The sequence below is a fragment of the Mauremys mutica genome, chromosome 12 (assembly GCF_020497125.1).
Source record: "Mauremys mutica isolate MM-2020 ecotype Southern chromosome 12, ASM2049712v1, whole genome shotgun sequence".
NCBI classification, from domain to species: Eukaryota; Metazoa; Chordata; order Testudines; family Geoemydidae; genus Mauremys; species Mauremys mutica.
Genome location: NC_059083.1, coordinates 10,401,437 through 10,415,499, shown reverse-complemented (window position 1 = coordinate 10,415,499; position 14,063 = coordinate 10,401,437). Strand labels below are relative to the sequence as shown.

Sequence of the window (14,063 nt, the reverse complement as noted above, 5' to 3'; positions counted from 1 at the left end):
AGAGGGGCCGGGACCGGGACCGGACCGGGACGGGACGGGACGTGGGATCTGAGCTTCTTCTCATTCCGGGCTGGGTGGGAGGGGCGGGAATGTATTTGTTTGGGGGCGGGGGACCAGGCTGGGGCAGGTGGATATTTTGTGGGGGCTGTAACCAGGCTGGGGGGGTTTGTTTTTGGGAGGCGAATGGGGGGGGGGCAGGTTTGATCTTTTGGGATGATGGGGGGGCACAGCGAGCTATGTAGAAACGGAGCATGCACAGTGTGGCTCGTGTTGATTTCCCAGCCAAGCCAGTAGGTCAGGGGCTCTCAAACTGTGGGTTGGGACCCCTCAAGGGGTCGTGAGGTTATTACATGGGGGGGGGGGGGTCATGAGCTGTCAGCCCCCACCGCAAAGCTGGCTTTGCCTCCAGCATTTAGAATGGGGTTAAATATATACAAGTGTTTTGAATTGATCAGGGGGCTCATGCTCTGAGGTTTGCTGTGTGAAGGGGGGTCACCAGTACAAAAGTGTAAGAGCCACTGCAGTAGGTGGTGCCTTGGTTCTTTGCTAGCCCTGCCCTGTCGCTGTGGCCTGGCGGGAGTGAAGGCGAGACACCCCCCCCCCCACCCCAGTCCCTGCTGAGCTGGGTGGGAAATGACAGGGCTCCGCACGTTCTGCTTTCTACAGTTCTCATCCCCTCTTGTGTTTAAAGAACAGGAGAACTTGTTGCACCTTAGAGACTAATATATTTATTTGAGCATAAGCTTTCGTGGGCTACAGCTCACTTCATTGGATGCATGGAGTGGAAAATACAGTAGGAAGAGAGATATACAGAGAACATGAAACAATGGGTGTTACCATACACACTATAAGGAGAATAGGAGTACTTGTGGCACCTTAGAGACCAACAAATTTATTTGAGCCAGGGGGAGCTATTATCAGCAGGAGAGAAAAAGAACAGTTTATAGTAGTAATAAAAATGGCCCATTTCCAGCAACTGGTAAGGAACTGTGGGGGTGGTGGTGGGGGGGGGGGGAAATGAGCATGGGGAAATAGTTTTACTTTGTGTAATGGCCCATCCATTCTGTCTTTATTCAAGCCTAGTTTGATGGTGTCCACTGTTAATCATGATTTAAAGCAGCAAGCAGGTACCTCCACTTAAACTGGCAGTTTTCATCTAATTTGCCATTTTTACTTTTTAGTTACTTTTCCTAAAGGGGGGGCTAATTCTCATAAACTGATAACTATTAAAACCTGTAGATCTACATCTAAATAAAGCTTTTACAGTAAATTTGGTATTTTTCTTAACCAGGAGGATACACTATATCTAGACACATTAATTGCTTAAATAATATAGCTACATGTACAAATATTCAGATTTTCAACTTTTTAATTTTTGTGATTTTTTTTTTGGTTTTGGTCAAGCTTTATTTGGATGGAACTCAGATTTCAATTAAACTTAAATTCAGCATTTAATTTTATTAAATAAAAATACCTTAAATATGCTGGATACATTAGGGGGGAAAGGGTTATCAAAACATGTTTTGCATTTAAAACTGATTACTTAAAGTCATGTATCCTGGCCATGAGCAGGGATCATAGCTACTATGATATAAATAAAAAGGTAACAATTACCCGTAGTTAGTGAATTGAACTGATTGTTTTTGGTCACCACGGGTGGGATCAGCAAAAGTACTTAGATGCCTAAATCCCAGTTTTGGCTTCGCTGCAATCCACAGAACTTCTGACGAACCCGATAGGCCCCTAAACTCACTTGGCACTTAACTTTATGAGACTAAAAGTTCTCTAGGTGTCTGTTTTAGCCTTTGAGGATACACACTGCTGCCTCGTGTGACTCATCTGGACGTCCCATGTGGTGACCTAACCACTGGACTAGAAGTTATAATGTGGCATCTCCTCTTTCTCTGGCTTTTGTAGTCAATAGCCTCCCTGTGGTCCGGATTTAGGTGCCTATCGCTGAGAGAGGGGCAGAGATTAGGACACACCCCACTGGTCAGCATCTCCCATTGGTTGGCTTAAGTGGCTCCCCACCTAACATGTTGGCTCCCCATTCATTTGATAGGAGCCTGTGTGCCTAAATCAGCTTTGTGGATCACAATGGTGTTTCTTGGATTTTTCTAGCCGCCTACAAGCTAGGAGCTGTGGTGCAATGCCTGCGTCCTTTGTGGCTTCCACTCTGTGTTCGTTACTTTCGAGCAGTGGTTCTCAGCCTATGTACCAGTGTGGGTCACATCCAATACTTCCTGTATGGCCCTGAGGATGTCACATGGGCCGCAGCCGTGTGCTGATTGGCCTGCAGGTTGAGAACCACGGCTCTAAAGCTCACCTTCTCACACCTAGTTTTCATCCATGGATTGGAAGAGCAAAACAAGCTTTGCTGCTTTTTCAACTCCCGATCGGTTTCTTAACTTTGAATAAACTGAAATGAAGAGAATGGTCTCTCTGTACCTGCACAAGAGGCTACTGCTGTCCAAAGCTGCTTTAACAAACTGTCACCGGTGCTTAACCAGTGACTGGCACCACTTCAGTGGCCTGACTTTCTTCAAGACTTCACCAGCAAACATGTTCTGCTGGTTATTATTCCTTTTAATTTAAATTATTTTAATGGATTATAGTAAATTTAGGCCTTAACATACTGTTATTTCAAGTTTAATTTTAAATTGATTTCTTCTAAAACCATATTTATTTAAATAAAAACATCAAAATTTAAACCACCGATTTTTATCCAACGAGGGGGGTGGGGGCAGTGTCCCTGAGAGCCCTTCCCAGGTGCTGTGTCTGTGCCCCTCCCAAAGCTGCATCTCAAACTCACCCCCTCCAACTTCCCAGAGTTGCCAGTGCACAGGGAGGCACTACGCACGGCTCTGCATTGTGTGCCCCTGCACTTCAGACACAAAAGGTGTGACCACATCTGTGCCTGCACCCCCCACCCAGCGTCCATGTGTCCCTCTCCTGCCCAACTCCCAATTGAGGAGTGAGAGGAAATGGGGACTCTTCAACGAGGGGCCTGATGACGCAGGAGTGGGTTGGTTACTGCACTATTCTGGGCTTTTGTTACTCTGGGCTTTTGTTCTGATGAATGGCGGATGGGACACCACAAAGAAACCCACTGACCCTTATGCTGTCCTGACTGACATTTCACATTCTAGATCACCTGGGAGAGGAGCCAAAGCCAGGGACACTGCACTGACTGGAACTGACTCTGCCATGGCTGCTTAGAGCCATTTCTTGCAGCTGGCTCCGAGTTGATCAGCAACCCACCGCTGCCTCCCTGAAAGGAGAGATGGTAGAGGAAGTGGAAGCAGATCCCCCTAAACAGCCTGTTAACAATGCCAAAGACTTGAAGCGCAGAGGAAAACCAGGTAACTGGAGCTTCCCTGCCTAGGAACAAGCTGGAGGGAGGAGATGCCTTTCAGGGGTGTGTGTAGCTGTCTTTCCCCCCCCCCCCATTCCCCACCCCCTTGCCCCATGCAGCAGAGGTTGGATTGCTCCAATGGACTCAGCTCGTGCTGCACATGCTCTCTTGTGTGGCAGTTGCACGTATGGTTTCACTGCTCTTTCCTTTTGGTTGTTTGTCCTTCCAGTGTGTGAGCTGAGGTGTTTGCACTCCTAACACATGCAGAGCCCTGCCTCCGAGCATGGCCAGGAGCAGGTGTAGCTCCCTGTGGCCACAGCACATTCATTTGTGTTGTGCCAGTGAATTTATCATGCCCCCAGATGTGTCTCTGAATGTTAGGGAAGAGGATTTGCTAAGATTGAATTCTAGCAGGGGTTCCCTGGATTTACACTCCCTGGGATGGAGGAGGCTCTTCCAAAGTTCCTGCCAACCTTTTGCTTATTAATTATGGCAACTCTGGATATTTCATGTTAACCATATAAATGCTCAATCCCTTTGTTTCCTAAATTCTTTTTATCAATTTCCTGTGGCACTGAGTTCCACAGTGTAATTATATGGAAAAAATAGTTCCTTTCCCAACTCTTTAATCTAATTGAATATCCCTATCACATGGTCTGCACAGGTTTCCAGTCTCATGCCTGGGCCCTCCGTCGGCTTTCTTCATTGCTTCACGTAGCTGCAGGGCCCAGGTCACCCACTCCCAGCCAGCCACAGTAGCCACCTATTTGAAAGTCCCCAGGGATGCATCTGGGTCACCTGTGGGGCCCATCTTGCAGAGCCCCACCCCGGCATCCTGGTCCTGTCCCCCAGTGCCAGACTCACCACCTTTTGGAAGATCTGTTGGGTCACTGACTGTTCCCTGATAACCTCCTGGAGTATCTGCTTTTGGCCTGCCTGCCATATCATCAGTGCCTGCTGTTCTGTCTGTTGGGACTGTTGCATTTCTTGCACCGTGGTCACCAGCCACTTTAGGGTCTCCTCCATGCTGGCAGCCACTATTAACGAAGGCTAGGAGGATCCTGGACAAGCCCCCAGTGTCACAGGGTCTACACAAGTTTCCACTCTCTCATGCCTGGGCCCTGTGTTGACTGGTTAAAATAGAGTCCCCACATCACCTTCGGTGCTTCACCCTTGTGTCTTTATTTACAGCCCAACAGTGTTATCTCCCCTTCCCCCCCAACAGCTATCCCCAGTCAGACCCTCCCAGGGTCTCCTGGCCCATAAGGCTCCTTTCTTTTGGTGAGGTGACAGAGATGTAACCCTCCCAGGCCAGCCTCCTGCCTGAGCTTTCCTCAGGGCTTTTAGAGCCCTCCTCAGCCCAGCTGTCGCTACTTAACTCAACTCATAGCAGTGAGCCAGCCCTTGTCCGGGCCAGCAGCTGGGCTTTCTGCTGACAGCCTGGGCCCCCCACACCTGGCTTCCCTGCCAGACATTAGCCAGCATTTTAACAGAGCATTCAAGGGATTTACACCTGCCCTGCCACAATCCCCTTGTGATGTTACTGACATAACCTGTGACCATATAGATCATTGTTGCAACCACTGTTACATATTTGCAGCAAATATTATACAAAGGTTATTGTGTAAGGTGTCTATGGAAAGCATAATCATAGGTTATGATTTGCTGGCTATCTGTGTGTGTGAATTTTTGTAGTTGAAGTTATAAATATTGGCTACGTACTTGTATATCAAGGTGTTTTGATTCTAAGAAGCCTCAGGGTTTGGCTACACTTGCAGCTGTACAGCACTGGGAGTTAAAGCTGTCTTTGTACAGCTGTGTAGGGAAAGTGCTGCAGTCTGGCCACACTGACAGCTACCAGCGCTGCAGTGTGGTCGCATTTGCAGCGGTGTTGGGAGTGGTGCATTATGGGCAGCTATCCCACAGAGCACCTCTTCCATTCTGGCGCCGTGGGTTGTGGGAAGGGGTAGGAGGGTGCGGGTCATTCTGCTTCTTGTCCCAATGCCCCGTGATGCATCGCTTCACATCCCAACAATCCCTGTTTTTCTGTCCACGTTTGGCGCCATCTTGCATATTTCAACAGTTTCTGTGCAGTGCGATTTCTGTGGGAAATGGAGCCCAAACTGCTGAGCAATATGCTGACGAGTCTCTCACCAGCACATCACGTTTGGCAGTTGAGCTATTCCTTAAGGTCCAAAGTGATGAGGAGTCCGACGATGATAGCGAGTCGCGTGACGCATACGACACGAAATTGCTTGTGGCATTCACAGACATGCTCAGCACCATGGAACGCCACTTTTGTGCTCAGGAAACAAGCACTGAGTGGTGGGATCACATCGTCATGCAAGTCTGGGATGACGAGCAGTGGCTGCAGAACTTTCGGATGTGAGAAGCCACTTTCATGGGACTGTGTGAGGAGCTCGCCCCGACCCTGCGGTGCAAGGACACGAGATCGAGAGCTGCCCTGCCGGTGGAGAAGCAGGTGGTTATTGCAATCTGGAAGCTGACAACTCCAGACAGCTACCGATCGGTCGGGAACCAGTTTGGAGTGGGAAAGTCGACCATTGGAATTGTGTTGATGCAAGTTTGCAGGGCTATTAATCACATCCTGCTAAGAAGAACCGTGACTCTGGGAAATGTGCAGGACATTGTGGATGGCTTTGCACAAATGGGTTTGCCTAACTGTGGAGGGGCGATAGATGGGACCTATATTCCTATTCTGGCACCACCCCATCTAGCATCCGAGTACATTAATTGGAAGGGGTATTTCTCCATGGTTTTCCAGGTGCTTGTGGATCACTGTGGGCGTTTCATTAACATTAATACAGGCTGGCCTGGAAAGGTGCATGATGCACGCGTCTTTCGGAACAGTGGCCTGTTCAGGAAGCTGCAGGCCGGGACTTTTTTCCCAGACCGGAAGATCACATCAGGGGACGTCGAAATGCCCATTGTGATCCTTGGAGACCCCGCTTACCCATTAATGCTGTGGCTCATGAAACCATACACGGGGAGCCTTGACAGCAGCAAGGAAGGGTTCAACTGCAGGCTTAGCTGGTGCCAAATGACTGTGGAGTGTGCTTTTGGCCATTTAAAGGGGTGCTGGCAATCTCTGTATGGGAAGCTGGACTTGGGGGAAAGCAGCATCCCTGCGGTTATATCCGCGTGCTGTACCCTCCATAATATTTGTGAAGGGAGGGGTGAAAGATTCAGTCAGGCATGGACCTCTGAGGTTCAATGCCTGGAGGCTGAATTTGCACAGCCAGAGAGCAGGGCTACTGGCTGAAACTTTTGAAGAGATTACTGAGGTTGATTACCGTGACGTGATAGACCACATGAATGCGCTGTTCCGCATCTAGGCATGCATGCAGCCCTAACCCTCCCTCCTCTCCCGAAAAATTTCCATCCTGAAAATAAAAGCCGCTTACCAGGAACCCGCTCCTCTGTTTGTTTGTGTTTGTCCTCCACCAAGTACCGGCTGCTGCGACTGGCTACCTTCCTCCTGGCTTGAGAAGAGCTCCTGGCTGCATGCCTCCAGGGACTCCAGGGTGTCTCCCCGCCACCCCAGTACCCTCACTCTTGCTTTCCTCCTCCTCCTCCCCCCGCTCTGAAGTGTCCATCGTGGTCGTTGGAGTAGAGGTGGGGTCACCCCCAAGTATCGCGTCCAGCTCTTTGTAAAAACGGCAGGTCGTGGGGGCAGCGCCGGAGCAGCGGTTTCCCTCGCGGGCTTTGCAGTAGGCACTCCGCAGCTCCTTCACTTTAACCCTGCTCTCCAGTGCGTCCCAGTCATGGCCCCTTTCCAGCATGGCCCTTGATATCTGCCCATAGGTATCGTAATTCCTACGGCTGGAGCGCAGCTGGGACTGCACAGCTTCCTCCCCCCAAACACTGATGAGGTCCAGCAACTCGCCATTGCTCCATGCTGGGGCTCGTTTGGCGCGTGGAGCCATGGTCACCTGGAAAGACTCACTGATTGCACTCCACACCCGGCTGAGCAAACAGGAAGGGGATTTTTAAAATTCCTGAGGCCAGGGCAGTAGAGTTCGAACTGATGGCAGAGTGGCTGAACAGGCATTCTGGGATACCTCCAAATACCTCTGGAGGCCAACAACAGTGCTTTTGGTGGCCACACTGGCGGAGCAGCGCTGCATGAGCAGCGCTATAGTCTTTATTCCTCTAGTTGAGGTGGAGTACAACCAGCGCTGTTGCCAGGGAGATACAGCGCTGTGTGTGCCTTGCAAGTGTGGACGGTGAGTGAGTTGCAGCACTGTAATGCCACCACCAGCGCTGCAACTCTCCAGTGTAGCCAAAGCCTTAGTAAAACATTTGGTCAGCTAACTCTTGAGAAGGGACTATTCTCAGTAAATGCCCAATCAAGAAACACTTAAGAGACAGTGAACCTTGGACGACGCCAATCCACATCTGAGCTTTCCTGAAAAGGTTCAAACTAGCACATAAACCAGGGGTAGGCAACCTATGGCACGTGTGCCAAAGGCGGCATGTGAGCTGATTTTCAGTGGCACTCACACTGCCCGGGTCCTGGCCACTGGTCTGGGTGGGGGCCTCTGCATTTTTATTTAATTTTAAATGAAGCTTCTTTAAACATTTTTAAAACCTTATTTACTTTACATGCCAAAATAGTTGAGTTATATATTATAGACTTATAGAAAGAGACCTTCTAAAAACATTAAAATGTATTTCTGGCACAGGAAACCTTAAATTAGAGTGAATAAATGAAGACTCAGCACACCACTTCTGAAAGGTTGCCGACCCCTGATGTAAACAATGGCTTCAGCCTGCAAATGGAGTCATGCATGGACCTGTGACTTGCCCATGTGACTCCAGACTCCATCTTGCTGCTGGAATTTTCCACAGTAAGAACAAAGAGGTCCACCTAGGGCAGAGAGTATTAAAAGCCCTGGAAACTCCTCCATCTTGTCTTCCCTCCTGCTTCATACCCCTGGAGGGACTTTGTACAAACTGAAGCTCTGAACAAAGGACTGAATGACCCATCCCAGCTGTGGATGTACTCCAGGACTTGATTTGAACCTGCAGTTTATTCCATCACTGCTACAAGCCTGAACCAAGAATGTTGCCATTACTGTATGTAATTGATTCCATTTAACCAATTCTAGCTCTCATCTATATTTTCTTTTATGAATAAACCTTTAGATTTTAGATGCTAAAGGATTGGTAACAGCATGATTTGTGGGTAAGATCTGATTTGTATATTGATCTGGGTCTGGGGCTTGGTCCTTTGGGATCGGGAGAACCTTTTCTTTTCTTTTACTGGGGTATTGGTTTTCATAATCATTTGTCCCCATAACGAGTGGCACTGGTGGTGATCCTGGGAAACTGGAGTGTCTAAGGGTATGTCTACACTACAAGACTATTTCGAATCTACTTAACTCGAATTTGTGGAATCGACCTTATGAAGTCGAATTTGTGTATCCACACTAAATACACTAATTCGACTGTGTGAGTCCACAGTAGCGGAGCCAGCGTCGACTTTGGAAGCGGTGCACTGTGGGAAGCTATCCCACAGTTCCCGCACTCCCCACTGCCCATTGGAATGCTGGGTAGAGCCCCCAATGCCTGCTGGGGGGGAAAAATGTGTCGAGGGTGGTTTTGGGTAACTGTCATCATTGAACCGTCAATCACGCCCTCCCTCCCTGAAAGCGCCTGCGGGCAATCTGTTCGTGCACTTTTCTGGTCAGTGACAGCGCGGACGCCACAGCACTGCAAGCATGGAGCCCGCTGCGATCATCGCCGTTTTCACCTCCTCGCACTTTATCGTCCACCTCTTCCACAGTCAGCTGCTGAGAAATTGGGCTACTTTTCAATGGTGCTGCAAGCACTGGGGGACCATAGGGGACGTTTTACCAACATCAACGTCGGGTGGCCAGGCAAGGTTCATGATACCTGTGTTTTCAGGAACTGTGGTCTGTTTAGACGCCTGCAGGAAGGTAGTTTCTTCCCGGACCACAAAATAACTGTTGGGGATGTGCAGATGCCTATAGTCATCCTTGGGGACCCAGCCTACCCGCTAATGCCCTGGCTCATGAAGCCCTATGCAGGCGCCTGGGACAGCGACAAGGAACTCTTCAAATACCAGCGAGCAGCGTGACCTGTGACTGTTCAGTTTCTTTACAGAGAAGCTGAACCTGCCCCTGTTTCTTTACCCAGTTACTGTTGACTCTCCTCTGCGGTTACATACCCCGTTCACCCCGTTTCCCCCACTTCCAACACACGTGTAAAAATAAAACACATGTCCCATTGTTACTTAACAAAGGTTTCTTTATTAATGGCTTTGTGTTAAAGGGTTGAAACTGGGACACAGACTGTGCTGGGTAGGGTGTGCGGTGATGTAAAGACCGCCTCTAAACTCAAGGAATGACAGGCTCCTGCTCCTAGAGCGGTCTGCAGTGCCGGAATGCTTCTTTCAACAGAGCCTGCCATCCCTCCTTTTTGGGATTCTGTGTGCGGGGGGATATGTGACCTTGTGGTGGAGGAGGACGGATACAGATTCCTCAGCTGCGTGACTCAGCGGTCCAGGACAAGGACCGCTGTATAAGATCTGTAACCGCCCTCCCCCGCTGCAAAGTCACATCTCCCCCGCCCACACAGATCCTGGAAACCACCTCCAAAAACCGACCAGGGTGCCTACTGACTGCACCGTGTGTGTGACCCGCTGCTGATCCTGCCCCCGTGTCTGTACCCTGGGAAAGGTGACTGTCCTATGCAATTAACCACCCCCTTCCCCACGCCCCCCATTCAAACACAGTCTTCTTTGAAAAAACATAATGGAAACAATAATTAACAGCAAAGCATTTCTATTAATTAAGTAGACAGTTAGGGGATGGGACTGGGATTGGGACTACTGTGAGTCTGGAAGTGAAGGACTTCGGCAAATGTAGGGTATGAGAGCTTTTGGGTACTTGAGCACTGTGCTGTGGTGCAGTGACAGTATTCACGTCCCCGGCCGCCCCTCCTCCTGATTATTTTCGGTGAGGGGGGTATGGGACTTTGTGGCAGGGGAGTGCGGTTGCAGATACACTGCAGGGTGTCTCTGTCCTCCTGCGGTCCTGCAGAACATCCACAAGGCGCCTGAGCGTGTCCGTTTGCTCCCTCACTAGTCCAAGCAGCGTTTCAGTCGCCTGCTTGTCTTCCTCACGCCACCTCTCCTCCCGTTCGCTGTGTGAGCGCTGGCACAGAGAGACGGTCTCCCTCCACTGGCTCTGCTGGTCCGCCTCTGCTAGGTAGCAGCCCATACGTTCCTCGAACATCTTGTCCCTTGTCTTTTTCTTTCGCCGCCTAATCTTTGCCAGCCTCTGCGAGGGGGATGCTGTGGCAGGTCTGGAGACAATGGAAGCTGTGAGATGGGAAACGGAGTGAATTCCTTGCAAAGATACATTTTTGCGAACAATTAACTGAGTCTAGGCTGTCTCTGTGAATTCTGGGTTGAGACCCCTGTGCCTGCTGGGGCACAAATCATTTTCGCGGTGGATTCTGGGTAAATGTCGCCAGTCATTCCTTCCTCCGGGAAAGCAACGGCAGACAATCATTTCAAGCCCGTTTTCCCAGAATTGCCCTGGCATACGCCATAGCGTGGCAACCATGGACACTGTTTTGCCTTTTGTGTATGTCACCGTATGTGTACTAGATGCCGCTGACAGAGGCGGGCCAGCAGCGCTACACAGCAGCATGCTTTTGCTTTTGCATGACAGCAGAGATGGTTACCAGCCATATTGTACCATCTACCATACCATAAATTGGTAATAAGATGGTAATAAGATAGGCATGGTTACCTGTCCTTTTGCACTGCAGTATTTGCTGCTGTCATAAGTGCCCCTGGCCGAGCAGCCAGGGGCGCAAAAGCAAAAATTGGGAATGACTCCCTGAGTCAATCCCTCCTTTTTGGTATCTAAAAATAGAATCAGTCCTGCCTAGATTATGGGCAAGTGTACTAGAGAACCACTGTATCATAGAACCAGAGAGCACAGCTGCTCTGTGTCCGATCCTGCATAAATTATGAGCTGTATGCTATTCACAGGGGGTGCTCCTGCAACAACAACACCTGTTCATTCCGTTCTTACCCCAGCCTTCCTGGGCTACCATACCATTGTCCCACCACTTCTGTGATGAAGTAATAAAGAATGCAGGAATAAGACACAGTGACTTGTTTGTGAGAAATGAGTGGAAGGAAGCCTCCAGCTGCAATGATAGTCCAGGCAGGACATTAAGGAGTGTGGATGAAGGAGCCCATCATCCCTCTGCTAGTCCAGGGGCAATTGAATCTTTTATTTACAATGAAGGGTGGGGGCTGATGGAGCTCAGCCCCCTGTTGCAATGATGAGGACGGTTACCAGCCATATTGCACCATCTGCCATCAAAAATTAGGGACAGGCGCCCTTGATCGACCTTACTGATGCTAGTCGGCATGGTTACCAACCCTTTTGCACTGCCCCATGTGCCAATAGGCTGATGATGAGGACGAATACCCATCTTTTTGTACCATCAGCCATCCATAGCGTGGGGGGAGCAAGGATGTTGGTGTTGAGTGCTGCACCATCGCGTCTATCTGCAGCATTCAGTAAAGATAGGGTGACATGTAAAAGAGTCAACAGAGGATTGTTTTCACTTCTGGTGGTGGGTGGGGTGTGTGCGCAAATTGCCGAACTATGCCCTGACCCACCGCAGACACTGTGTTTGACCGTAGAAGCATTTGGAGCTCATCCAAGAATGCAGATACTTTTCGGAGACAGCAGGAACTGTGGGATACCTTGCGTCCTCATTCCCCCCTCCCTCCATGAGCGTCCATTATATTCTTTGGCTTTCCGTTACGCTCGTCACGCAGCTGCGTGCTGAGTCTGTGCTATGCCGTCTGTCCGAAGATTTTTTAAAAATACTTTGGACCAGGTGTAAAATTACAGTAATTACCCTAATTAGATGCAGGAGTCTCCGAGCGAGATCACCCTGAGGAGGGTCACTGAAGGAGATAGAGAGCGCATGCTGCGTGAAAGCCAGCACGAACCAGGGCCCGATGCAGCCGTGCTTGGGGAGGCAGTGCTCCCTGAGTACCTCATGAAAGCCTTGCGCGGAAAACTGTGCTACCACGGAGCACCCAATAAGGCAGCTCTCCCCAGGAACCTCCTGCTGATGCTTTTCGATTAACGCAAGGAGAGCTTCGTGGAGATCTCCAAGGATGATTTCTGTTCTATCCCCATATCTAGAGAGACCTCCTTTTCACACAGTTAAGATTCCTGTTATATTAAGAATAAAAGTTAACATGGTTAAAGCACTTACCGACTGCTCCTTCCCCTGATTCAGGGTCCGGGTTAATGGCCGGGGAGGGTTGTTGGGGGATCTCTGTGACGGTGATGAAGAGATCCTGGCTGTCGGGGAAACCAGCGTTGTAAGCGCTCTCGCCTGCCTCGTCCTCCACAAACCCTTCCTCATCTTCCCCATCCGCGAACATCACCGAGGAACTGGCCGTCGACACTGTCCCATCGTCAGAGTCAACGGTCACTGGTGGGGCAGTGGTGGCAGGCTCCGTAGCGTCCGTTTGCCGCTTTGATTTTTTGGTAGCCTTGTCTGGGGTCCTTGATTTTCACGCGGCGCTGCGTTGCATCCCGCCTGTATCCTCTGTCTCTCATGGCTTTGGAGACCTTCTCGTAGGTCTTCGCATTCCCTGTTTTGGAGCGCAGCTCCGAAAGCACAGACTCCTCGCCCCACACACCGATCAGATCGAAGAGTTCCCAGTCAGTCTATGCTGGGTCCCTCTTTCTATTCACAGATAACATGAACTCCTCTGCTGGAGAGCTCTGCATCGTTGCAGGTGCTGCGGAGCTCGCCCCGATGTCCAGCCAGGACGTCAGATTCAAAGTGCCAAGACAGGAAAATGAATTCAAATTTTTCCGGGTCATTTCCTGTGTGGCTGGTCAGAGAATCCAAGCTCGGACTGCTGTCCAGAGCGTCAACAGAGTGGTGCACTGTGGGATAGCTCCCGGAGCTACTAAGTTCGATTTGCATCCACACCTAGCCTAATTCGAGCTAGCCATGTCGAATTTAGCGTTACTCCACCTGTCGGGGTGGAGTACCAAATTCGAACTAAAGAGCCCTCTAGTTCGAATTAAATGGCTTCCTGGTGTGGACGGTTGAGCGGTCAGTTCGAATTAACGCTGCTAAATTCGAATTAAAGTCCTAGTGTAGACCAGGCCTAAGTGTGGCTGGAACATTAGACTGGAAGAGTTTGCAACAAAAACAGTATGCAGCCATTCTGGGGTTTTGAGTACTGTGGGCAGAGCTCTGACCTTGCTCCCGTGGGTCCTGCGCTTCTAGGCAGTTTATGCCAGCCTCAGTGGCTCACTGTGACCCTCCACGTAGCCCTTCTCTCTCTAGGGCCAGAGTATCAGAGGGGTAGCCGTGTTAGTCTGGTTCTGTAGAAGCAGCAAAGAATCCGGTGGCACCTTATAGAATAACAGGACGTTTTGCAGCAGTTACAGTCTACTGAGCCCTTTTCATAATAGGCTGCAAGGAGGTTGGTGAGAGAACTCCCACAGTCTCTGTTCAGCCTCCTGTCCTGACAGGGACCTGACTTCCCCTTCCAGGAGCTGTTCCTGTAGTGGTGGGTTGGGGGGAACCCGGGCCCGCCCTCTACTCTGGGTTCTGGCCCAGGGACCCTAATGGTAGCAATTGTTGGCAGCCAACC

The 14,063-nt window shown here is 50.0% G+C and overlaps 1 long non-coding RNA gene across 3 annotated transcripts in view; it reads left to right on the top strand.

The window, feature by feature from the left end:
• Nucleotides 1-14,063, top strand: part of LOC123345660 — a 116,672-nt gene that overhangs the window by 522 nt on the left and 102,087 nt on the right. For all 3 annotated transcript variants that reach the window (XR_006572833.1, XR_006572832.1, XR_006572831.1), the window contains exon 2: nt 3,150-3,362. This is a non-coding gene — a long non-coding RNA (uncharacterized LOC123345660). The remainder of the gene's footprint in view (nt 1-3,149; nt 3,363-14,063) is intronic.